This window comes from Rhinolophus sinicus, linkage group LG03 (assembly GCF_036562045.2).
Source record: "Rhinolophus sinicus isolate RSC01 linkage group LG03, ASM3656204v1, whole genome shotgun sequence".
In the NCBI taxonomy this organism is placed as follows: domain Eukaryota; kingdom Metazoa; phylum Chordata; class Mammalia; order Chiroptera; family Rhinolophidae; genus Rhinolophus; species Rhinolophus sinicus.
In genome coordinates this window covers 27,727,444-27,754,399 of record NC_133753.1, presented here as the reverse complement: position 1 = coordinate 27,754,399, position 26,956 = coordinate 27,727,444, and the positions used below count along the sequence as shown (strand labels likewise).

General features: G+C 44.8%; 1 protein-coding gene across 3 annotated transcripts in view; it reads left to right on the top strand.

The window, feature by feature from the left end:
• The first annotated feature begins 7,963 nt into the window (after positions 1 to 7,963).
• Positions 7,964 to 26,956, top strand: part of SUSD6 (sushi domain containing 6) — a 91,218-nt gene continuing 72,225 nt past the window's right edge. The window contains exon 1 of one of the 3 annotated variants that reach the window (XM_074327296.1): positions 7,964 to 8,331. The gene's annotated coding sequence lies outside the window, so the exon portion shown is untranslated. Of the gene's footprint in view, positions 8,332 to 8,369; positions 8,725 to 26,956 lie in introns of those variants that run through there. The other 2 variants (XM_019733412.2, XM_074327298.1) reach the window with 2 other exon arrangements.

Sequence of the window (26,956 nt, the reverse complement as noted above, 5' to 3'; positions counted from 1 at the left end):
AAGTATGCAGAGAAGAGACAGTAGACTGGTCTCAGACCTGGGCCTGTCAAAGCTCTGGCCCGGCTCCCAGCTCGTCCCAGGCCTCCCTCTGCTGCAGTGGGCCTGAGTGCTCTGTGAAGTGCGTCCGCGTACTAGGGACTGGGCCTCCAGCACGCCACTGTCTTCAGAGCACAGCCTTTGAGCACGCTGTTTCCTTCTGTTTCCTTCACAATGACGTTTCCCACTTTAACTGCCTCTGGCTGAGCCTTCAGGACTCACTTGTCTCCCTCCTGGAAGCTTTCAATTTTCCTCAGGGTCCCCACACCCACAATAGACAGATCTGTGACAGTGGCCCCAAACGCCAGGGTCTTCATGGGAGGGAAACTCAATGAAGGTCAGGTGGGGGTTGTGGCAAATGTAGGGCTCCTGACCCTATAAACAAATGCAAGCCTAGTGTTTACAAAGCTTTGGAGTTTTTAAGAGAAGCAGAAAGTCTGGGTTTTTTTATGTGAAATCTTCTGATTTTCAAATACTTGCAACTAAATAAAAAATTCAAACAAACTAACCACAAGGCAGACCCCTCTGCAGGAGGCTAGGACCTCAGAGAGACAGTATGCTGCTGTTGGTCTGGGTAAACACTTAGGTTGTGTTGTCATTATTTGTGGATATCTTTGTCTTCCCGCCCAGCCCGGTGGCAACTTGAGTGTGGGGTCTAGAACACAGCAGTCCTTAGCACATGAATGAATGAATAAATGAGTGAATGAATGAATGATGCTGCTACTTAGAAGCTCTGGCCATCCAGTGGGTTTGTAATGGGCAGTGTCACCCCCCAGGGGTTGTTTGGGCATGTGTGGGGGTGTTTTTGGTTGTTACAATTGACAGCACCTTTTGCATTTAGAGGATGGGGGTCAGGGTGATAAAAATAATATCAAGCACCTATTTTGTGCTCATTGTGTGCCAGGCTGTGTTCCAAACACTTAATTGAAATGAACGCATTTACTCTTTACAATAGCCTTATAAGGTAGGTACTACATACCATCATCCCCATTTCAGCGGTAGACACTACATGCCATCATCCCCATTTCTGGGTGTTGTGGGGAGGGGCTAGTTGGTCTGCAACAGATAGGACAGCCCAACCCAGAAGGAAACCATTCCTCTCTTCCACAGATTCTTGTATGCCCCACTGGATGTTTATGTAGGAAAAAAACAAAAAAGTGTTCATAATGATTAGAAATTTTCATGTAAATTGCAGGAAGAGTGTGCTTTATTTTTCAGCACTTTACCAGGAGCTCTCTGTTTCAGAAAAATCAAACAACAGGCAGCAACATTGCTCAAGGCATTTGAGTCACTAAAACCACACACCTACATCCATCTGCACTTATAGCTGCCAAAGTCATGGTGGTTCTAGGTGCTGGCACTGGATCGATTGATTTTTTTTTTAAGCAAACTGTTTATTGAGTAACTACATACTTCAAAGTTTATTGAAGTAACTACATACTTCAAAAAAGTGAACAAATCATAAGTATAAACCTCTATGAACTTTTGCAAAGTGAACACATCTGTGTAACATTTCCCCCCCTTTTGTTCCGCCTCCCACCCCCACTCCGATTCAAGCCTCTGTTTCTCAGTCTAGTTGTTATGTAGGACACAGCTCCCTGGCCCAGGCTGGTATTATGAGCCTTGAGCTCCTCCCGCTGAGGCAGTCGGTTGCCCATCATTGGTTGGCCTCTCACAGCAGCTCACGGCAGCTCTCGTCGGCTGTCAGCCGCTCACAATGGCTGCCGGCCACTCCTGGCAGCCCATGGCAGCCCACGGCAGCACACAGCATCCTATGGCCACTCACGCTGGCCACTGGCAGCACAGCAGCCCACGAAACCTCCGGCTGCTCAGGACAGCCCAGCTCCAGGGAGAGCTGTTGTTCACAATCTTAGCTGTAGAGGGCACAGCTCATGGCCCATGTGGTGATCGTATCAGCGTTAGGAGCACGGCGCTCCAACAACCTGAGCCACCAGGCTGGCCCAAGAAATAGAACATTTTTAACACCCTGGAGGTCCCTTCTAGTCACAATTCCCCCAAAAGGTAACTACCATTTTTTTCTACCACTTCTAACACCTTACGTTCACTTTGCCTATGTCTTTGAATTTCATATAAACTCTTTCAGTCAAATCATATTGTGAGATTCATCCGTGTTGTGTGACTCATCGGTTTGTTCATTCTCGGTACTGCATAGTATTCCATTGTATGGACGTACCTCATTGTGTTTATCCATTCTGCTGTAGGTGGACTTTTGGGTTGTTTCCAGTTTGGGGCTATTGTGAATAATGATGCCGTGAACATTCTTGTTGATGACTTTTGGTGAACATATGAATGCATTTCTTTAATTTTTGCAATACGTGTGTAGGCAGATTGTTATCTGTGACTTTCATTTCATGGGAGTAAGGGAGTGTTATAAAATACTTGGTCGCCAAAGAAAGCATAGGTTCTGAGGGAGTAATTGAAACCCTCTGGTTTGAAGCAAGTGCTTCTATCCATGGTCCATTAGTTCCACAAGGATTGTCCCTGCCATCCTGTGCTCTGTGCTGGGAAGTGGTATGGCTGTGTGCTCCACGGAAGGAGAGATGTGAGAATCTTGCCAGAAGGCTAGAGGGCAGAAGCCTGCATTCTCACTCCCACCACTAGAGGTCAGGCATTCATTAGGGTCTGGGGACCAGCTGCCCCTTCTTCCAGGCAGGCTTCCTCTCAGGTTCCTGCCCCTTCTTCTCTCTGGTTACCTGGCAATCCAACTCCAACAGGGGGACATTTTTAAAAAAGAATTCTTCATAGTGCACCTCAGTGGAGGCAGATGGAACTGACACACTTTTTGGACATCACCCACCTTCCCTGTTAAATGGAGAATCTCTGGGGTCTGTCTCCTAGGGGTACACCATGTGCTCCCTACCCTCACTCACCCTAATGGCTTCATTGGTGAGTTTATCTAGCACTGGGCCACCACAGCTACCTGGTGGCTTCTGCAGACGCACGTGTTGGTAAATGTTTAACAACTTGTTCTGGGAGTAGGGGGCTGATTTGTAGCTTTTGCTAATTTCCATGGTGTAAATATTTCCACCGCGTCTGATTTCAAGCTATTGATGTGATGTCATTGAATGTGGATTTGGGAATAGATGCTAAATACCGTGTTTCCCCAAAAATAAGACCTAGCTGGACCATTAGCTCTCATGCGTCTTTTGGATCAAAAATTAATATAAGACCTTTATTATATTATATTATATTATATTATATTATATTATATTATATTATATTATATTATATTATATTATATTATATTATTACATTACATTACATGCAGTCTTATATAAAACCCGGTCTTATATATTAAAATAAGACCAGGTCTTATATTAATTTTTGCTCCAAAAGACGCATTAGAGCTGATTGTCCGGCTAGGTCTTCTTTTCGGGAAAACTCAGTAGTATAATATTATATAGTATTTCCACCATACTTATATAATAGATGTAAATAATCTTGAAAACATAGATAAGAATACAATGTAGTAAAATAATTGGGAAGTGGTAAGTTTTGGGTATTTATGACTTTAAAAATTACAATTTAATTTTTCATATGTAATTTAATTTTTAATAAAGGCTGGCTCACAAAAATCTTGGAAATTTCAGTTGGTTCTTGAGAGATGGTACATACTAGCAGTTTCCAGTACTGCAGTTAACTGTCTCTGGTCCCCTTTAAAAATCACATTTGTCTTTTGCAGTGCTAACTTGGGCTCCTGGACCCAGTTCTACTGTGGGTGGGGTTCTGCCACACCAAAAAACACCAAAACCAAGGTGTCTGAGAATTCAATTCAATTCTGATAGTATCTACCCAGAGATAGCATCAGATTCCATGGGTGAGACTGCCCTCCCACCCCTCCCCCAGAAACACACACACACACACACATATTTCAGATGCCAAACAGTTGAAAGCCCAAGCTTTCTGTGCTTCTGACCAACTGGCTACTACAGATTGGAGGTTCCAATGACCCCCTCCAACTCAGAATGCCAATCGCAAGTCCAGTTTGTTACGTGTACTTCTGTATGACTGACAGTACATCAGAGATTTCTACAACCCCCTCCTTGGGTTTGATTAATTTGCTAGAACAGCTCACAGAGCTCAGAGAAACATGTTACTTACTAGATCATTGGTTTATTGTAAAAGGGAACAGTCTGATGGAAGAGATGCATAGGGCGAGGTATGGGAAAAGGAGTTTCTAAACCCTCGCTAGACACACCACTCTCCCCAAATTTCCATGCTGAACCCAGTCCTCTTGGGTTTCTATGGAAGCATTCTTACATAGGCGTGATTGATTAAATCATTGGCCATTGGTGGTTGATTCAACCTCCAGCCCCTCTCCCCTCCTGGGAGGTCAGGATGGGACTGAAAGTTCCAGCCCTCCAATCATGAATATACCTTTATCATTCTCAATACTTGGGAAATTTCAAGGGTTTTGGAAGTTGTGAGCCAGGAATTATGGACAAAGACCAAATATATATGAAAAATATATGTGTTTTTTGGTCATCTGTATGACCAAATATATATTTCTCATAATTCATAATCTCACAATTGCAAATTGCAGTTTTATTCCCTAAGAGGTAGGCAGGCCTGGCCCTGCTACTTAGTAACTATGGACTTGGCCTTATCTTTAACTTCTCTGTACCACAGTTTCCTCAGCTGTAAAATGCAGGCAATCGTATTAATCCCTATTTTATAGGCTACTGCAAGGATTCAATGAGTTCATATATGTAAAGCCATTAGCACAATGCCTGGCAGACAGTATGACGGACTTAGTAAGTAGGCAATGGCTGCCAGAGCTCCACAGCCCTGCCTCTGCCTCTCTGGACAGACTGAAGGAGGGGAGCACTCCATTCCTCGATCTACCTGCAGCCCACAGCTAGCAAAGCCAATCATACAACCCTGCCTTCCCACCATTAAGTCACGTGAAAATGAACCATCAGGGTAGCCTAGAGGACAGAAGTCACTAGAGGAAAGCGGTGTCAAATGACCAATGTGGGTGGGGTTTGTGACTGGTTGTGTCTGAAAGAGGCTCAGGCCATCCATTACTGCCCTCAGCACCTTCCTCCTTTTCTGCTGGCTGCCTCCATGGGCAAAGGGCAGGGAGGAGAAGCAGGTAATCAGGCTGGAGGGAGAGAGCCTGGGCAGTTATGAAGACACAGCAGTTAGACGCTCTCTTTGCTACTTTGACTCTTCTTTGAGTGTAAAGTGGGGCTAATACTTTTTGCCAGCTTATCCGGTCTGTGTCAGAGATAAAAAATGTTGTCAAAGACTTGTCAGTGCTTCAGAAAAAGCAGGAGGGTCTGGATCACCTTCTTACATAAACCTGCTGAGTGGGCAGCGTCAGGTGCACATTGCCTCAGATGCACAGAGCTGGGCTCAGGAATGGGGTGTGCAGGGAATCGTAGTGGCTGCTCTGGGCAGCCCTACTCTCAGCTGTGACTTCTGCAAAGGCCTCTCGGACCAGTGGCCAACAGGGACTGGGCCTCTAAGCCTGGCTCTCATAGGTTCCTGACATGTCAGAGGAGGAGTGCCCCAGGTGATGGCTCAGGTCCTGGTATTCACACAAGCACCTGAGTTCAGGATGTTCTTCAAGAGTGGGAACCACCCCTCAGCTGTGCTGGCCCAACCCTAAGAATCCACCCATCTTGGACTCTGACTTTTTGTGATGACATGGCTTGAATACTTGCACCTCACCTGGAGTCCAGCAGGTTTACTTGTTTACTTCCTTGGGGCTTGAAGCCTGCCCAAGTAATCTTGAATCAAAACAAGAAACCCCATGCTAATTCTTGTCTGAGGTCAGACAAGCCAGTCATCTGCTTGGTGCCTCAACTTCCTTATAGATAAAACCAAGAAATGTCTCATTTTATGGGGATGTTGTGCACATCAAATGAGCTAATGTGCAAGAAATCACTTTTTAAAAGATCAAGAAATATGTAATGTCAATTTGGGTCATTATTTGATATTTTTATTGGGGGTCTGAGGGGCTGTATGACTTATTTGAAAAAGTGTGACTTTTGGAACAAGCAAGAATGAATTCTGGTTTTGCAACAACATATATGCGAAGTAGTTTTTGATGTCATAAAAATCTCTCTGAGCCTGTTTCTTCATGTGTCAAATGGTGTTAACGATACTTAACTTGGAGGATTGTTCTCAAAATTAGTGGTGAAGAATAGTGAAGAAATAAGATGGAGTCACTATAGTCAAGCTGCTAAATTACAAAATCAAGTAAGTTGAATCATGAGGAAATGATTCTATTCTTGTTTTAACTAGCCTGAGAACTTAAACTTTTGAACTTTTTAAACACTGCATAAATGCCTGGATATACATCAAACCTCCAGATAACCCTCTGACCACCCCTTGAAGGACTAAGGAAAGAAGGTTCACATACCCAAACCACCCGACATCCATTATCCAGACCACTGGTCGTCTAGAGGATTACCATCTAGGACCAATCCAGAGTCTAAGAATGCAGAACGGATTCTTCTCAAGATGTACTTTTCACTATAAGAACTCGTAGCTTTTCTTTCTTCCTTGGAACACTCTGGGTATGGCCTAGCTGTGTTTCCGGTTTACAAACCCTAACATCCTTGAATAAATCTTTATTATTTATTTCTAGCCAAAGCCTCCAGACTCTTCAAGTTTGACAGTGGTTACATGTATAAAAGTCTCTACCCAGTACCTGGCAAACAGTAGGTGCTCAATAAACAGTGGCTGTCACTCCTGTTATAAGTAATAATGATACCAACAAAGACACAACTACTAATTCTGAACCTTTTCTGTCCTTCACTTTCAGGGAGCCAAGCTTCTTTTTCCTGCTCTCAAAGTGGTACAGGTACAAGCTCCTGCATAGTTATATTCCTGGGAGAGGGGGAAGGTATACCCTGTCCTCTGAGTCATACCACAGGAGAACCAACTCTTTCCCCATTTGCCATGGACTGTCCTAGTTTTAGCATTGGAAGTCCCCGTCCCTGCAACTCCCTTAGCCGCAGGCAAACTGGGATGATTGATGATTCTACAAGCGGCAGCAAAGGCGAAAAGTCTGTGGGTCCAAGTGCAGACTCTGGCAGATCCTCAAGTAGGAGTGCCCCAACTTTTATTAAGCACCTCTGAGACAGGCACTGTACAAGGCCCTGGGGTACAAAGATAAAAAGTCACCATCATCAAGGGGCCACAAGCCCTGTAAACACACCAGTGGAGGACTTACCTCCTAGTACTGCAGTGTGATCACCAGTAAATGATGTAGCCACAGTGCACAAACTACTCATATATAAACAGCCACAGGAGGCAAGGCTGAGATGGGAAATGAATTTAGGAGTGTGGCGAACTTCTAGCCCCGACTCTGCCAGTCCTAGCCCTGAACTTCAGTTTTCTTAACGTTGAGATCCGTCGTGCTTTTAGCGTGCTGAGGAATCACTTGGGAATGCTCATGAAAATAGATCCCTGCGTCTGACCCTAGTTTTATTGGCTCAGAAGGGCTTAAGGTAAGACCCCAATTACACCCACCCCACCCCTCTGAGCAATTTTGACATTGGCAGGCTACCACCAAGGTTTAGGAAGCACTGCTTAACGGGGAGATAATGACCTGCCTCAGGGATAGGTCTAGCGAACGATTCAAAAGCTAATAAGCCAACATGCGTTAAAGCACCTTGTGAACCTGAGTGCAAACCAATTCTTTGAAAATTATATTAATCCAATAATCCAAATAATATCTTAAAAATCTAAATAATAATAATAGTAAAATAACTGGAGGATGCACTGCAAACGCGGCACAGTCCGAGCCAGTACCACCTCCCAGTCCACTCCCTCACAGTCGACGTAACTGTCTCTTTAAGACACCCCCACCCCCACCCAGGCTCACCTCCCGTAGGGCTTGCAGCTCGGCGGCGGCGCGTGCGTGTTGGCAGCCGTGGATCGCCGGGGCCTCCCAGCGGGGCGGTCGCGGCGACGCGACGCCGGCGCTTGTTGCGTGCGCGCCTGGCTCCGCCCCTTCCTCTCCCCCCTCCGTGGGCCTCCCCCGCCCGCGCGGTACAGCTGGGCCACTGACGCGGGAGCTGCTGCCTTCGCCACCGCTGCCGCGTTCTGTTCTCCTCAGCCGGCGACAGTCTCGCTCCCTGCCTCCCGCCTCCTCTTCCCGGAGTGCCGGCCCGCGCCATCCAGACTAGGGCAAGCGCGGCACGCGCGGCCTCGCCTAGTCCCGAGAAACCTGCGGGAGCGCGCAGGCGACGGAGGGGATCCCAGCGCCACAGAAGCTGCGAGCGCCCCCATCCCGGAGGTCGCCGCACCGTTCCCCGGGTAAGTTGTCACCGGGGCCGGGGGGCGGCGGGGTCGGGCATTGTGTCACTGGCGCTCCCGGCCAGCTGTCAGGGACGCGGGGCCGACGCGCACCGCCTGTGAGGGACGCTGGGGAGCCCCGCCGGCCGCCCGGCGTCGGCTGCTATCTGCCAGTCCGGCTGTCACCCGGCCGCGAGCCCCGCGCTGGGGTGGGTCAGCCGGGCACCGTGCCGGGAGGGCAGCCAGGGGAGGCTGTGCTGAGGCCGGGAGGAGGATCAGACGGCGGGTGTGAGGCCGGGAGCTTAGTGACCGGGATCGGGGCGCGCTGCTCTAGCCTCGCGGGGCGTTCGGGGTCGCGGTCGCTGTCCGGGAGTTCAGGGTGGAGACCACAGTTGGCGGGTCGCTGGAGAGGAGGTAAGCAGGGGTCCTCTTTCTTATTACTGCTGTTATGTACCCCGCCTGCCGATCAAAGCTGCGGGTCGCGCGTGGGGGCAGGGTTGGCTTAGCGACGGTGGATTTCCTGAGCAAACCTTGCAGTCCGTGTGTGTGAGCACCGTAGCTTTCTGCAGCCCCCGCGCCCTGTCGGGTCTTTAATCTCAAAAACTTGTCTTATTATCCGGACTGAGACTCACCGAAACCACTTCCTGTTTATATATGTAGACTTTCTGTTTCACTCCTGCTTTTCGGAGACTCCTGATATTAGTGTACGTCTGACTCTCCTGCAGGCTTGTGGCTGTGGGGCTGCTGAACTAACTGGAAAAAGTTACCTGTAAGGAGATGAGGAGGGGGAGGTGGTTTAGGGGACCGTAAAATCCAGAAGAAAAGAGGCGTCAAAATCAGATCTTTGGCTGGTTTGAGGGAAGTTCACATCTTGGCCAAGAGGCCTAATGCTGCTGTTCCCACAGAATGTTCTCTCCGTGGCAGGCGACTCCCTGGTCTTTGTTGCTCCTGGTAATGGACTTTGTGTGTGTTCTATACAGAGGGGCAATAAAACTACCCAGTTCATTTAAACTTAGGTATTTACTCTTTCTAGATCTTCAGGGTTGGAAGTGTTTCTTTCAGCTTTTCATAGTGCTTAATTCATAATTCATTTCTGCTCTTTTCATTATTCTGTTTTAAAATATACTCGTGTGTATGAAGGACACACACACACACACACACACACACACCTTTTCTGTTTTGGGAATTCCACACCCAAATTGTCACCATCTAGTAGAGGCTAGCAGAGACATGTGCTTGGTGTTAAGCTCTGCATTTCTGGTCTTTGCAGTTTTAGCTGGATGTATTTTCAACGAGAAATGAAAAATTTTCAGAGTTGGGTGTGCGTGTGCCTACTTCCCTCTGAGTAAAGGAGGTACGTATTTAATAAAGCAACAGTAATAGTAGTAATAGGGAAAAGTGTTTAGGGACTTACTGTATACAAAACTTTGTGCCAAGAACTTTACTTTCTTGATCTCATTTCATAAACAACAAACTTTTTTGGTAAATATTGTTGTTATTCGCATTTTTTTCAGTTGAGACCAAAGCCAAACAAATAATTTGCACAAGGCACAAAGATAGTTTGTGATGGAACCCTGTTAATTACTAGATTATACTGTTAATTTCTAGTTTGCTTACCTTTTGGTAAAACTGGAGTTTTTCTAGAACCTTTTCAAAGCACTACTCAGATCCTGAGTACCCATAACTCTTCAACATACATACACATTTATGGTATGTTTGCATAACATTCATTTGTTCATTCATTCTTTCATTCAGTACTCAAGTATTTTTGCGATGCGGAATGTATGCCAGGTACTGTGCTAGGTATTAGGGATCCTGCAATGAATAAGACAGAACCCAGCCAGTGCCCTCATAGAGTTCACAGTCTTTAAGTCAATTTATTTTGGTTTATGTTGTTAATTCTCATTGGTTAATTCTCATTGCCATTTGCTGCTTAAGGAACTTCTGCCCAATGAGTTAAATAGAGGACAATACTAGTGTGAAGCTTGATAGATAGGACTTCCTGTCAACAGAATGACTTTTTGGATATAGAACTTCCTGTCCACAGAATGACTTTTTGTTCTTTTCATTACTGTGGTTTAAAATATTTGTATGAATGATGCACACAGTAGAAATGGCATATGAAACAAATGCTCACCTACAGCTTGACTGGGACAGGTCTCTGGGTGCTCAGAGTAGGGCCTGCCCCTGCCTTTGCCCTGCAGTGTTTAAACCCTGAGCCAAACCCATTGTCAAATGGCAGTGTTCAGCTTATTTGCTGGGGCCTGCCTTTTCAAAGCACAGAATTTGGGCAGATAGAAGAGGAAGTTAGGTAAAATAAGTGTTACAGATGCAGGCTGGCAGATGAAGAGACCTCAGCACTTTGTCTGGTTTCCTGGCAGGTCTCCATCTCGTGGTGATTGAACGTGTGCTCTTATGTAATGGTGCATCTCCTGGCAGGGGATTTCCTCCTGTCCTGTCGCTGGGGCAGCAATTCCTACAGCTACCTTCTCCCTGTGTACACACACACCTGTATACCCTCCAAAGGTAGTAATTCAATTGGCTTATTAAAAGTAGTTATTTCAGGTTTATGGCTTCTAAGCATTGTTTCACTCCCTCAATGCTTTTCCATCCCCAGATAAAAACTTATCTTATGTTTTAAATTTTTCCTTGTGCTCTTTTTCCATATCCTTAGCTCTTTGGACAGCCAGGTAACTACTGGTATCTGTTTGTGGCTCAGAGAATTACAATATCTTTAAAAAACTTAGTGAGTCACATAGTTTTACTCATTTCCTTACCCAGACAAGTGAAGTGTGGAGAATGTCTTTAGCAGAGCCTCTTGCAGGCAGAGAAGGAAGGGCAGAGAGCACCTGTGTTTGTTTTTTCCCTGTAGTTCCCCAGTTACCAAGTGACAACTCACTGAAAGGCAGCAGCAGGGCTCTAATGCCTTTTTGCAGGTCTGAAATGCCTGCTTGGAGACCTGAATGTTAGCAGATCCACTGGGCCTGATTGTGGAATTGCCATGCATGAAGCGTTTTACTGAGCTCCTGAACTGACACGCAATCTCCTAGTTGAAGCTAACAAGCAGTATTAATTTTCCCTCTTCTATCTGCTTGGGCAGTAGGGATGTCTTGTTTAGGGGGCATTCCCTCAGGCAGTACGAGAAAGATGAGAAGCAACAAACAGAGGAAGAAGCCCAGTGCCTTTTTTTCCTCCCCAAACTTTGAAAGCAAATATTGCTCCTGTGCAGACTTAGGTGTTGTGGATTAAGACACTTGGGTTAAAGATAAATGAGCATTGGAACAAGTGCATGTGTGATAATAGATACTCTTTCCCCTGCTTTCTCCTCAAGATGGCTTCAGTCTAGGGGTCACTCCTGTATCCCATGGTAGTGAGATTTCATTTAATGGAATTTTAAAGAAATTAATATTCTTAAATTATGTTGCCACATTGCAGGGAATGTGAAAACTAGAGCAGTGAGAAACACTGCCTGATCCTGTCATGTGGGAGGGCTATTTCCATATTGGTGGGCGTGAAGGATGCAGCTTGAGGTCGGGGCTGGGGATTTTGTGATGAGTATTTGAAGCTGCTAACAGCTGTGGATCTGACACCAGTGAAGCAATTTCAGGACAGCATTGGGGTGACCATCCTTGAGCATCAAGATACCTGTTCACTCCCTCCCTGGCTTGGATTCAAGGCAATAGCCACTATTCCCTAGGATGATTGATTGTAAGTTCGTGAGTGTCTCTGTGTAAAAAGCTTTATTTGAAAAGTTGGAGGTGCTGCAGAAAGCCTTACCTCTTACAGGCTTCGATGTTAGTGGCAGAGACTGTCAGGCACCTGTGTATGTGCTCCCATGTTTCAGTGAAGGTGTCCGTTTTCTTTCCCTTGTAGTCCTGTGTCCTAGAAACCAGCAGGGCTCCTTCTATCTGTTCTCTCATCTTCTGCTTCTTACCAGAGTGTGGAAGTCTCTTCTCTGCTGGTAGACCTTGCAGTGCCACCAATCTGGGTCACTTCAGCCATGAAAGGCCACCTGTGCTCTTGTCAGGGCTGGGGAACAGTTGAGTCCCTGTGAAGGCACTGGTATAGCAACAGCAGAAAATGCAACTATAGTGAGAACTAAATGGGTTTCACAGACTCTGGTGTTGCCTGTGATATATTCTCCCTCCCTGGTTTTTACATCTCAAAAAAGGAAAGTAGCCACCCTTGAAACATCTGAAGGCTGCATGCCAAAAATCAGAGAATATTATTGAAGCATTTTTCTGAGGCAGAAATAGATACAGCTCCTGATACTGTGTCCAATATTAGTAGATCCTTAAAATTATCTGGTAGCTCTGTGCCCTTAAATGTACTACCACCTCCCCCATACATATACAAGTGTTATACTGTTTTGGGGTGTTTGGTTTTTTTTTGGCAGGGCCCCTGCCAAAAATTTGGAGAAAATTAATCTCGGATTCCTGATGACAGTAATAGGTTCTAAGTGGGTTTGCAGACTGCATTTGGTGACTGACAATTCTTTATTACTCAGAAGAGGATCTTTTGTGGTAAAAAATAAAATGATTCAGGTTCCTTTTCTCCTGTAATTGGAGATAGGACACAAAGCCTCATGAGAAGAGACACAAATAAGGGCTTTTTCCCCGTTCCCCCCCCTTTCTTAAGGCGGGGAAACATCCAATCTTTCCAAGTCCAGTCACCCACCAGCAGTAACTTGCCTTCACCCACAGAAGTTTAAGATCAGAGCGTGGAATTACTTTGTGTGTAGGAGCAATTGCTGAAATTTTGGCTGGACTAGGCTTTGGCTTCTGATAAAGCCAGTAAAATGAAACTGGCTTCTGAGAATGGGATAGGAGTGTTTATTCCAATCTGTCTTATTTGGGCTATTCTTAGTTGATCTCAGTGAACTAAGTGAGTGGAAGTTTAAAAAAGGGACCTTGAAAAAGAGAACAAGGTGGTTTTGCTTATTTTGTATTTTAAATTGTAGCTAGGTAAACTGCAGGAACACTGTTTTTTTGTTTTTGTTTTTGTTTTTAATCAACAATACACTGAGCCAATATTATAGAAAGCTTGGGAAACAAAGGAGAAAAAAATTCACCATGATTCTACTATCTTAATAAAAACATCATTTCCATGTATTCTATTTTTTTCTTTTAGTTGGTAATCTCAGTACATTCAATTGTATGTTTTGTTTTTTTCACATAGCGTTCTCCCGTAAACATTTTCCTTATCATGGCGCATAGCCTTTTGTAATTATTTTAATGGCTTTATAATATTCCATCATGGATCATTTGTGGTTTAAATATCCTCTCTTATACATCTAGATTATTTCTAAGTTTGCTCAAGGAGACTTTTTTCAGAGGGGTTATTTTATGTTGTCTTATTATGTGTATTTTAAAAAACAGCTTTATGGAGACATAATTTATATTTAGCCATTTAAAGTATACAATTCAGTTCATTTTAGTATAGTTACAGAGTTGTATAACCATCACCATAATCTAATTTTAGAACATTTCCATCACCCCCAAAAAGAAGCTCCATTAGTAGTCCCCTCTGCAATGCCCCCAGCCACAACTAACTAATCTACTCTCTAGTTTATCTATTTGGATATTTCATATAAACAGAATCATACAATATGTGGTCTTTAGTAATTGACTTCCTTCACTTAGCATAGTGTTGTTGAGGTTCATTAATGTTGTAGCATGTGGCAGTACTTCATTCCACTTTATTGCTAAATAATCTGTTGTATAGATATACCACCTTTTGTTTATTCATCATGTAATAGATGAATGGATAAACATTTACGTTTGCTTTTTGGTTATTAGGAATGATGTTGCTATGAACATCTATGTATCAGGTTTTGTGTGAACATATATTTCATTTTTCAGGGAGATATTTTAAAAGCTGCATTCATTTTCTTTGGAGTTACCATTCTACTGGGTTATACAGTTTGGGGAAGAACAGTGTTACAGCAAAATCTGTTGGTCTTAAGGTGTTGAGGATATTGCCCTGATTTAAGAAAAGATGTTACATGTATGCACGTGTGTACACACACACCAACACACAATCATGTGTTTATGAAGTTTGAACTCTCCAACAGCATTGTTTCTAAATCTTTGGTGTAGAACTTGGAACGGTAATGTGAGTTGACAGATACAGTACTGCCCAAATTCAGTGCGTATGTACTGACTGCTACTTTTGTTTTTTTTAAAGAGGATTTTCAGCATCTTTAGGCCTCAGTTCTAAATCGCATCATTGCGTTTTATGGAGAGAACTTTACCATGAACCCCACAGAGGCTTCCTTATCAAATGTAATTTATAGATCTTAGAAGCATTTCCTATGACAAACTCCATGCCAGCGTGTGCACCTGCTGAGAGGCTTCTGCTAGGCTGGCGAGTGGAATGCTCACGGAATAGAGAGCCAGTCGGCGAGGGAAGGGGAGGGCTCCTACTGGTGGGCCTTACTTGCACCCGAGGTTAAAAATATAGATCATGCCAGACACAAAGAGGAACAGATGGTGCCACTGGGAGTGTCATTTCCTCTACAGGACTTACCCCTGTGTAGTTTCACATCATACCAGCCTGTTACTGAAATGATGCAGTAGCTGGTCTTGCTTTCTCTGCTCCTAGATCCCTACCAAAAGCTTTTGAAAGCATGGTATGTGTAGGCTACCTAATTTCTTTATCAGAGGGTCAATATGGCTCCACCCCAGAGAAGCATGTGGCACACAGGGCACATACCTTTTGTCCAACAAGCCAGACAAAAACCAGGACCTTGAATTATTTTCTCCTAATCCTGTATTAGGTTTCTGTACCTGGAGCCAAGCCCCAGGATCAGTCCTTCCAAAAGTTTCTGTGTGTATGTGAATGCAGCCATAACTTCCCTGCCACAATTCACTGCCAAAAGTTTTGGATTTGGAATAGGCTCTATCTGTTAATGCAAATTCTATTCCCAAGTCCTAGGAATCTCAAAAGATGGAATGAGGTGAGACGACACTTATCTGAAGATTCAAATTCTTGACTATATTATCCAGATGTTACCACAAAACTCCTTGCACAGCAAACTGCATATGTGCCGAGACTCTGTAGGCTCATGAGATGCTAGAATTGGAAGGATGGAACTTGGGGGATCATCTCATACCTCCTCACTTTATAGAAAGGAGAAACAGGAACTGGGTGTTCAGAGCTGACTTACCTGAGTGGTGACAGGGCCAGGGGAGAAGCCAGGGCCCTGATTACTAGTCTAGTGCTTTCTCTACCCCAGTGTATTCGATTTCTCTTCTCCTCTGGGCCTGTCCCGGCAAGGGGTTTGGAAGCCCATCAGGGTGTGTGATTCATATTGTTAGGAACAAATTCATGCCCCTTTTGTGATTGTGGTTTTGAGTCTAATAGTGAAATTACAAAGGGGAATGAGTCTTTAAGGGTAGAACTGTTCTTAAAACAAGCACTGTTATTCTTAGGTTGGGCCTGCTTAACTGTTTTATCTCTGTACTATGCTGCTTTGCAGTTCAAAAATACCACCTGACTCCAGGCCAGTGGGATGTGTTCTCTGAGTCATTTCCCCCTTTCTTGGGGTTCTCTTTGCCCAGGTGGGACAGTGACAGGAACTGGTAACATTCTAGGTGTAGTAGAACTGCCCAGTAATTGGGAACATGTCGGGGGGTGCTGACATTCCCTCCCTCCTACTCCACCAGCAGACCAGAACCCTTCACAACTGTGGTTCTGATTTCCTCAGGTTTATGTCATATGCGATCAGCCACCCATCCAAATGCAGTGGGATACATGTCTCTAAACAGCCAGAAAGGAAATAAGCTGCCTGGGCTGAGGTCGTACATGCTGCCTTTTCCCATCCTGAAAGCCGTTGAGCAGTTTTGTGTTCACTGGGTGCTGCTCTTTCCGTTGGCATGCTCAAGACATTTATAGAGAATTAACAAATAGTATGTTGGCTGGTCACACCTTTATCAGTCCTTGATTCCAGTCCGCCTCCAGGTAGAAACTCTGTCACGGAAAGGCCATCTATCTCCTTGTTTCAGTCCTGTGTGAATTTGCTTGTTACGTAGCAGTATGGCAAGGAAAACAGGCTCCGGGTTTCATCAGAGTGCATTGGTCCATGTTTCTTTCCCTTTACGTGCACTTTCAAGTCATAATGATTTATGAACTGATAAATCTGGTTGGGATGTGACTTCAGGCTGGTGGGAGATGGGTAGATGGTTGCTGCAGAAACTGGAAGCAAGTAGATCTAGTGATTTGTTTGGCAAGTATTGGTGAGTACCTGTGGCTACGGTAGAATACAGTTGTGAATAAGGAACAAAATGGACACAGTACTTGTGCTCATAGAGTTAACATTCTGGGGGAATAACCATGGATTATTTCATTTGAAAGTAGTAATAGAGGAATCTGTTGTTTAAAGTCGACTTTCAGCTTGACTGCTCTGAAGGAGTTGCTCTGACTTTCAGTGACATCTGTGCCTAAAACCAATAATCCCCCTGGAATGGAGGAGGTTTTTAAAAATATCCTTGGAGAGTCTGTCCTGGCCTCCCAAGCAAGGAAGCAAGTTGCCTTTCCCTATAGAGTGAGCTAGGTCTAGGAATTGGGTTTGGTGTGAGGATTCCTGGTTTTTGGCTTTTACTTAACCAATCAATTTTTAATGTGGGAACATTTTCTGACTCTGAAATACCTTTTTTTTTTTAAGCTAAGAGAGAAAAGCAGGTGTGTATTCAACAGTAAGAAGTTGGGAAATAGACAGGATCAGTGGTGTGAATTCCTTAGGGAATCTTTCTTCCATCTCTCTTGAACCTCAGTTTTAGATCTAAATGTTGATTTGTGGTCCCTTTTTCTCATATATCTGTGACTGTATAACTTACTGAGGGCAGTAAAGGACCTAATACAATACTGGCAAAAATAAAGCTCCCAATAAATGCACATCCCCATATATTTTACCTCTAAGGGTAGCCATTTCTGTGTAGGCCCAGGTTCCAGGCTGACATCGGAAGTCCCCTGAGGTCAGTGACTGTCTTGTCCACTCCTTTGTACTCAGCTCCTGGATTAATTTGTTGGTTGATAAGTAATTGACAAAGTATAGAGAATTAAAATAAAAAGAGGGAGAGGGCAGGGTGATTTTGAGGTCATGAGCCTTGATGACAAGGAATGACATTCTAAAAAGACATTTGGAGGGAGGCCTGGTTTGAGTGAAAACAAATATAAACCAGGTGATAAAATGCTGTTAACATTCACCAAGTTCACTGTGGCTGGTGCCAGGAAAAGAAGATAGTTCAGGAACCATGGAGATGGGAGGAGGTGAAGGAAAGAGGGTGTTAGCGGTTGTCCAGAATGTTGTTTTTGTGTTTGTTTGTTTGTTTTAGCATCCACTGTGAATCTGGTTGCAGGCAACAAAGTGGTTAACATAGGATGGCTTGTTTCTTTGTTCTCCAGAATTGAGCTCTTTTGGGGGTGGTTCTGGAATTATAAAATATAATTATATGGGTCATCTCCTTTGAGGGTCTGTGTACGCTTTTGAAAAATCACATCTTTCAAAGAAGGGCTGCTCTCTATAAATACTGACTGCTTTTCTTGGGATATATGTAAGCAACCGTAGAATGAACAGATTTCAGAGCCTTTGGTGTTGATAAAACTATGAATAGACACAAAGTAGATATTTTTCAAGCAATGCATCTGAACGCATTTATTAATTGAAGAAATATTTATCGAATGTGCTTTCCCATATCATCATCTCCCCACAGGGATTTTTTGCAGCACAGGCTAACAAATTTTTTGAATTGTTCTCCAGTGTTCGGGTTGGTCTCTTTTACCCTCATAGATGTCAAGCCTTTAAGGATGGAAAGTGCTGGTTTAATTTTCCTCTGTTTTCTCTGCAGGCTGGGTATCCGTATTAGTAGCAATAAAGATTTCTTCATTTTGCAAAATGCTTTCCACAGCAGATATCATGTAATGCTCTGAGAAAGGTTTTAGTCCCATTTTACAAATGGGAAAGCCAGGCCTTTGATCACAAGTGGACATTGAGCAGGCACTGTACACGTAAATACTCTGCTGAGTCAGCTGGGCTCAGGCGGAATCAAACATTGGTATCCCATGCAGGGGAATGGGAAACCTCCTGGATTGCAGACTGGCTAAATTTTAACTTGCTCAGGAAAAGCAGTAACAACTCTTTCCTGTTCCCCCACCCCCATCTCCACATAGATTCTCTCAAGGTCACGATGTCAGTATATTTTTGTGTAGTGATGGGACAGAAATGTGAAAATGTACCTAATTTAAAAAGGCAACTTTCATCTGAGGAAAAAGCATTCCCATGTAGCCCACGGGGCTTTTATTTTTTGGAGGAGCAGGGAGGCCGTCGAGAGAAAACCCTGGTATCTAGAAATCCATGCAGTTTTGGGTTATTAGAGAGCCCAGTTGGGGCTCTGCCAGAGCAGGAGTTCAGAGTTCCTTGGGTTCCAAGGGCTCTGTGATGGGGATTTTGAGTGGCCCTGCAAACATATCTGTATCAGGCATTGCTGCAATTTTAATTCTGTCTTTCTGCACATGTATTCTGACTCCAGGCAGCAAGGGTGAGCCCAGGGCCTCCCCGAGATGCCCCTCAGATTGTTTCCAAAGGGGTACTGTCTTGGCCTCAGAATTCATGAGGGTCCTGAAGGAGTGTCCTTCCTTTCTTTTTGCTGCCCCAGGGACCCATGGTCTCCTGTCGGTGAGGCGTGACCTCGTCTTCCCCATTATCCTGCCCTTGTTTTCAGAGGCAGATGAGCCTCTGAAAGACGAGCCTGTGTGGGCAGCGAGGATGTAAAGGAGAAGGTCCTGCCTCACCCAGGACAGCTTCCATGTGAGGAAACATAAAGCAGTGCTGATGTGACTGGCACAGGGTGTCCTTGGCCAGTCCTGGCTGGTTTTTCCATTTAGTTGGGAAAGTGGAGGAGTAAGATTGGCTCTGGGCCCGGCATAGTTCCCCCCTTTCCTATGGTGAATGGAAATGGACGATTGTTTTAGGCAGTGGCTACTGAATGGGAGGCAGTGGAGGATAGCAGGCCTTGAATCAGACGGGCCCTGCTCTCACTCCCAGCTCAGCCACTGCCCGGCGTCTGACTTTGAGCACATGTAACCCCTCTGATCCTCAGCTTCATCATTTGTGAAATGGAGATGATAACGGCACACTGCCTGTCTCTAGCGGGATAGCTGCCAAGGTATTAATGATTACCTGGGGCCAGGAATCCTGGGCTAAGGACGGGTAACAGGAAACTAACTTCTTAAACTTTGTTGTGTCACTTGAGTTTTCTGCTGGTATGTATCTGACTTAATTAAAATTATGTTTAAAAGTATTTCCTCATGAGATTATTATGAAAATCAAATAAAATAGGATATTTAAAACACTAGATACAGTACCTGACAACCAAAGATACTCAAATGGCAGCTTTTTGGGGGAAGAAGTGATATTAGTAGTCAACCCTTGCTCTTACAGTGTTAGATTTTGTGTCTAGTTTGTGTGGCTTTGGGTAAGTTTCTTTGTTAAGCCCCATCTTTTCCCACTGAAATGGGGGTTAAGCATAGTATCTTACATGTGGAGGGTTTGGAGGGGACATGTAATGCAATCAGCCTGGTGTTTGGCGCATAGAATTGCTCAGTAAACATGAACTGTTATCAGCACTGGCCAGGGCGGTGCAGGTAAGAGGCTCCCCCAGTCTGGGCAGAGAGGGGCTGAGCATGGCGGAGAGGCCAGCTCAGGAGCAGGTCCTTTCTCCCCTTTCCAAGGCACATGGACGGGCAGAATGACAAAAGGGAGGGGCTGATTTCCTCTCTCTTTTCTTCCACATCCTCCTAGACTCCTTACCACTGCCCTCGCAGGGTCAGGTCTCTCAACTCTTTCAGGCCTGGCCTTCTCTGTGAACCTGCCCTGCTGCTGGCATCTACGTGACAGGCTCACAGCGCTGAGTCTGCTCATCTCGCTCTCTCACCCCAAAGGCCTGCACGAGGATGGGCTCAGTGTCTAGGGAGAGGCGTCTCTCCACACCACTTTGGTCCTGCCTGTGACTTCCCACCTCTCCGTAACTACCTGCCTGTGTGTGGGACTGGATGGTTGAGTTGAAGCCAGGCTTGGTAGGAAATAGATTTTGAGCTTTGCTATCGACTCCTGTTCTGTATATTCACATTTTGAGAGGAAAAACTCCTGAGTGATTTCTGCCCAGTCTTGTTTCCAGAGAGTGATTCTCGTCCCCCGACTCATTGTGGGGGCCAGAGCTGATCGCACTTTCAGTTTCTCACCTTGGGTTTGTACAGTGTACTTCTCACCCTTGCCCTTTCGGTTCTCTCTTTATCAGACTTTACCTCATTTGCATTGCTGCCTTCACGCGTCATGAAATACTTAACCAGCTGATGAAAAATACAGGAACTACAATGTCAAATGTTTACCAGTCTAAGTTTGCTCAGTGGAGGGGATGAAGGTGTGTGCATATTTGTACGGACTTTTGCACTTGATAGTTTTTACATTGTTTTTGTGTCTTTTAGATACACCTTTTCCCAAATTTACATTTAGTGGTGGCTGGCAAACCTTAGTCCATTTTTCTTTGGACCATATCCTCGCGGTAGGTATTGGGTTCGCGTTTTATAATTGCTTCTCAGGAGCTGAAGAGTCCGAGGGACCTGCTCCCAAGGCCCTCACTTTTCATTCCTTAATACCAACCAAGTCACTGCACCTCTAGACAAATCTGCTCTGATTCCCAGCCTGCTTTCTTTCCCATCCTGGTTTTTTTATGGCATCAAAGTGCTTCCTGTTGGCTTGGCAAAAGAAAGATTCTCAGATGACCTTAAAGAGCTCATGGAAAGGACCCTTTACACTTAGCTAATCGCACAATTAGACTGTTCAGTGGAAAAGTTACCCTCCCCTCTGCTTTACGAAAGTCCCTCTAAAACGCAAGTTGTTCAGGCTGTTTATCATGTTTCTGTAGTATTCATCTGATTTTTGAAGATAGATGTGCTTAAATTAAATCTGGTTATAAGGGTGATGCCTAGAAGTTTTAGAGGAGATACTTATGAAAGAACCAAGCTCTGGGTTTATTTCAGGCCTAATCATGAACTTGCAGGAGCAGTGTTAGGGCACTGGGGAGAGAGGATGGCACACTGCCTTGGAGCTGTCATCTAGGAGGCCACCTTTTGGGGACCATATTGTAGGCAGTCCCAGGCCTATGTGAGTCGTGCCTGGGCCTTAACAGAAATGAGCCAGGTGGTGTTTCCAGTAAAACTGGCAGCTGTTCTTACTGTCAGAATTAATTTAAAATGTTTTACATGTAAATATGGAATTATGGGAATCTTCCTTTTGGGGTTTATCCCTTGCTTTTGGCCAGAAGTGACTCTCAACTCTGTCTTCCCATCCTCTCTGGTGACTTTCGTCACAAATGAGTCGTTTGTGGTGGAGAAGTGGCGGACCAGTCCTCTCTTCAGTGTAATTTGAAGGTCGCTGATGGGACGATGTGCCCAGAACGTGCTGCTGCACAGATACCGTGGTAATGAAAATGTTCATCATTCGAGTTATTCCTGTGGATTAAGATATTTGGATGTAGCAGGTGTGATACCTAGACAGAGTGGCTATATCAAGGTCACAGGGCCCAGAAAAGAAAAGCAAACTGTGGGGAGTGGGGCAAGGCAGGAAGCATTGCGCGCATGCTCTGTGCCAGGCCCTGTGCTGGGTGCTGTACCGAGGGGGCTTATTTTCACTGTAGAGATAAGAAAACCAAGCTTCAAAAGTTAAGTACTAGAATTTACTGGGCTGGAGCCAGAACCAAGGTTGAAGTGATTCCAAAGCCTGTGTTTTTTTCATTTTTTCATAAAATATATGGATTAGGAAGTTGGGGTGGAGGATGGGGTGGTGAGGGAGACAGAGGACAAATGCCTGGAGAAAGGAGGACCAGGCCAGGTAGGAGCCTCAGGGGAAGGGTGCTTGGGAGTGGGTGGTCCTGGGTGGAGGGTATGGAAAGGAGAGGTTGGTGAGAAAAATAAACCAAAGTAGACGAAAAGGAAAAACAAGTTGGGGTATAACTTGGAAGGGTGTGTACCATTGGTATAATGGCAGCTCTTCCCTGAAGGAAGCTGTGTGGGGTTTGTTTTTGGGCCTGGAGGACCAGATAGCTGCTGTATTTAGGCAGGTGGCAGTTGGGCCCTGCAGGAAGCCTTTTAATCCCTGGTATTTATAGACTGGCCCATACTCTACTGAAAGGCAGCTCCCATTTCAGTTAGCGAAGGCAGCATTATCTGCCTTTGAAACACTGCATTTATAGATCCCCATTTGGCCCAGTGGGAGAGGCTAAGTAATGCCCTGTTACATTATTGTGACTCCCTGCTGCCTCAGAGATTGTGCAAAGACTAGTACCACTAAGTGACCCCTAGCTGCCCCCCCTCCTGCAGATGCTCCTTTTCCTCTCAGGGATGAGATGGAGTCAGGAGTGGGAAAGGGAGCCCTCTAGTCTCTGTGTTTAAGGTAGCCAGGAATTCCCGAGAAGGATGATTCTGACTTGTTCCCAGTTCCTTGCCACAAGTCTGGGGTTGCTATTTACAGTATGGCCAACCCTACATTCAGTCCAATTCAACATTGAGTTATTGATACGTGCTAGTGTGTGTGGGAGGATGGTATACAAAGATGATTGAGACAGGTCTCTGACCTAATGAGGGAATGATGAGTAAACAGGTCCAACGGTCAGGCTAGTTCCTTTTTCGTATAGCAGGAAGTGTTCATAAACTTCCAGTGTTGTCTAACTTAAATGGTTATTGTGAGGACTGATTTTGTAATAATGAATTGAAACTGCTTCGAAAAGTATAAAGCTCTAGATTTACGCAAAACTTTCTTAATATTACAAGGCAGACTCATAATAAAAGTGCTATTTTTTACATGTATTAAGTGCTTTTTATGTGCCGGGCACTGTTCTGAGTGCTTTATATGTATTATCTTGTTTAATCTTCACAGCAACTTTGAAGTAGATTGCTTACATTATACCCATTTTACAGTTGTGAAAACTGATGCCAAAAGAGGATTGAAAACACCTTTCGAGGATGCACAGCTGGTAAGGAGCAGAGCCAGGCAGTCTGAACCCTTGGCCACACCATGTGGCCCATGTAAAGACCCTGAAGGAGTCCCACCTCAAGGGTGGCAGCAGCCAGGACTTACCCTGAGAGACCAAAAGGAGCAGGGAAAGGTCAGGCCGGTGCTCACGAAAGTGTTAGCATTTCTGCATAACTTAATTCAGTTATTGCAAGCAGTTCCGAACCTGAAGCCATGTTTCTTGGACACTAATGCCGTTGAAATACAAGACAACTGAAGACAAGGAGGAAGGACAGATTGGTGAGCTCACGTATGTTGTTGGATATTTACTGACAGACTGAAACAGGCAGAACTTTACAGCGAATGCAGCTTTCTTCAATTTACAAACCAGTGCAAAGATCCAGGCAATGTGCTTTGTGCTGGGACTTTTAAAGAACACACATGAAAGAAAACATAACTTCCCCTCTCAGCCTATTGCTCTTGAAGTTTCTATTAAGGATATCTGCATTCGATTATTAATATGCAATATATCCATCTTTGGCAGTCATTTTCCAGAGAAATCAGGTTCATTTTTTGAGGCAGCTTCTAGCCAGGTAATATTTCTGATGTGGAAGATTGGCGGCAAACATTCATGCAGGTCATGGAGAAGGCAGTCTCTTCATCCGATGCATGAGAGCTCTGGGAGTAAATGTCTCTGAATTCCTGTTTCACTCCACTCCATTCTGTCAACAGCATTATTAGCTTGTGGTGCCTGTTACTGGAAGTGATTATCTGTCTCATGAGCAGTTCAGAGGCTTAGCCATCACCATCTAATGACCTAGTTCCCAAATCTTGCAGTGGCTTCAGAAGTTTCTTCGGAATACCCCAAAGCAGTGTTTCTCAAAGTGTGCTTTAGAATTACCTGACCCACCCAGTGCCTTGGGAATCACTTGCCTTGTGGGTGGGTCCTGGCATCCGAATAGTAAACACATTTCCCTCTGCACTGGTTCCGAAGTAGAGCTAGAAAGCCAAGTCCAAGCCCATCAGAGAGCGGCAAGCAGCAGTGTGAACAATCTTCAAAGCTTCCTGTTTTCTTTTTATAATAAATGGGAATTTTGCCTCCTGTCCCATAATACACTTATCCAGGATAATTTTAATATAAAATCAATTACATTATTTAACATGGAATAAATTTGAACCTCTACCAAGATTGCGTGCCTTCAGGCCAGGCTGCTTAAAGTTGTAATCTTGGTTGCATGAATTGTTATCTGTGTGACCTTGGGCAAGTTATTTAACTTCTCTGCTTTGCCTAAAAATGAAGATTTTAAGGCTGTTGTGAGGATTAAAGGTTGTTGTTTGGATTAAATCAGATATTAGATGGAAGATGCTTAAATCCACGCACAATGATTAAGCAGTGAAGGGCCAGTTAATGATAGTATTACTATTATCCTGAGGTTTCATGTTACTGAGAGTGTGACCACCCCAGTTACAGAATCGAGCCCTGCAGAACGACAAAACATCCCATTCCCATTGACACAGCCAGACCACAGGCTTATAAAAAAGACCTTTAGCCATCCACAGGAAGCCTTAACAGAGCACTGGGAAAATGCTTTGTGATAACAGGTAATCTCGGGTCACATTCTAGTTTTAGTTCTCTGAGGACCCTGTGTGAAGGGTATAGCATGACTGTTCTCAGGCAGTCAGAAGCTGCCACAGGTGGGAGAGAAGTACTTGTTTAGAAAATGTCAGAGAATCCACCATGTTGTTTTAACCAACTGTTTGTTCTTCATTCAATCTGCACTTTTTCCCCCTGTTATTTTTGTTTAATGGTTAGGAAAGAGGGCTCATTGCACTTTTCCTTTGTAAAGGTACACATCTCAAATTCGTTTCCCCCATTAACTTACTGGTTTTTTTTTTAATTTAAGCAATCACAAGCTGTGCTTGTTTCTTAAAGAAAGATTAGGAAGTAGAGGTTACTTGCAGACATGTGATTTCCCTTCTAGAGATCACCACTGTTCACCTGTTATTTTGCTACCTTTGTCTAGGATGGTCAGGGATGGCAGAGTGGCCCACAGGGTGTTAGAAGCAACAGCCGCATTTCTGGATGCCACGCTCACCCTCCTGTGGCTCATGGCCTTACATTGGGCAGCGCTCCTTGGGGATAAGCACTCAGCAACACCGTGTCCCCAAGCGTCCCCTCCCCTTCAGAGCAGGTAGTATGGAAGGCCCACTGCTTGTTTCCAGTCCTGCTGCATACTCCAGCGTGTTTGGCCTGGTTCACGTAGATTCTGCTCTCCTGGTTTTGTGCTCATTTTTCATGTAGGCAGATCATAAGGAATCTTGGGCCTCTTTTCGCTATAGGAACTGGTACAGGCTCTCAGGGTTGATAGTGTCCCATCTCATCCCTTCTTTCTCACTAAATGCACCTGGGAGGGCTCTGCCCAGGAGGAAAACTCATTGGGTAGGGTCTTTTTAGATGTCACGTTTCCTCCCCCTTTTCTCTTCTTCCCAGGATGAGACCTGCCAGTAAAACTTCAGTGCAGGACTATTGAGATGTGTTTATCACTGTGGTGATGGACAGCGGAATCCTCACCTCTTCGGTATTGATTCCCTTCACCCCGTTGCAAACGGGAATTACAGGAAATCACAACTAGCACAAAAAACCTTGGGCAGATGGAATATGTAACCCCCATTCCCAGAAACAGGCAGAGTGGCCAAGCTGATCTACCTTAGCATTTAGTGGTCAGGGAACCAAAGCATGGCCTGAAGATAAAGTCTCCATCTGGGACCTGAAACCTGAGTCTTACCTGCTCTCTGACTTCTGTGTCATCATCACTCCCTTCTGAGTCCCTCCTTTCCAGTCATTAACCAGCCCCTGCCAGTTCTTTCTTCTGTAGGTTTCTGTCACCAGCACCCTGGCCAGACCTCATCATCCTGTTTGGCCTCCCAGGCTGCTTTAGTCTCTGTTGCCATGTTCCTCTCCCGTGAACAGCATTCTTGTCTCAAGTGAGACTACGTAAGAGAAGGAAGCGCTGTGTGTGTGGGAGGGAGCATTACCAGCCCTTCCCTTGGTGGCAGGCTTCTTGAGGGCAAGGACCTGAATTTTGGTGCCTCTTACCTAGGAGGCCTTCAGTAAAACGCATGTTGAATTGGATTAGGTTAAGATTCCTGCTCAGGAACTTCCCTTGGCTCCCCACTGCTGACTGATCCAAGGCTGGATTGTTCTGCCTATTTTCGTGGCTGCACAAATGGGCCTTACTGTAAGTATTCAGTTGAATGCTTAGTACTTTGTGGAATCACCAGCACTGCTATGTGATAGGTACTAGGAAAACTATAGAAATTGTCCTGAAGGATCTCAAATGGAATTTATTTTCTGTTCTTCCCTTATTCTTGGCCTTCCCCGCCTCCCCCTGTCCCCATCCGCTTCCCAACCCCCGAAGCCCCCAATTTATCATGCTTACTTCAGCCTCCAGCCCCAGAAATTCCCTCCTTCCTTCTCCGTACTTATTCAGCCCTCAAAGCTATCAGGTCAGATCTCCCTTTCTTCCTTTTTTAAGACCCTTTTGTCTTGGTTCAGATCCCTGTCTTCTTCCTTTTTTTTTTTTTTGTCATAACTCACAAGTGGCTGCTTGTTCTTCCTTGTTTTCTAATTACACCTCA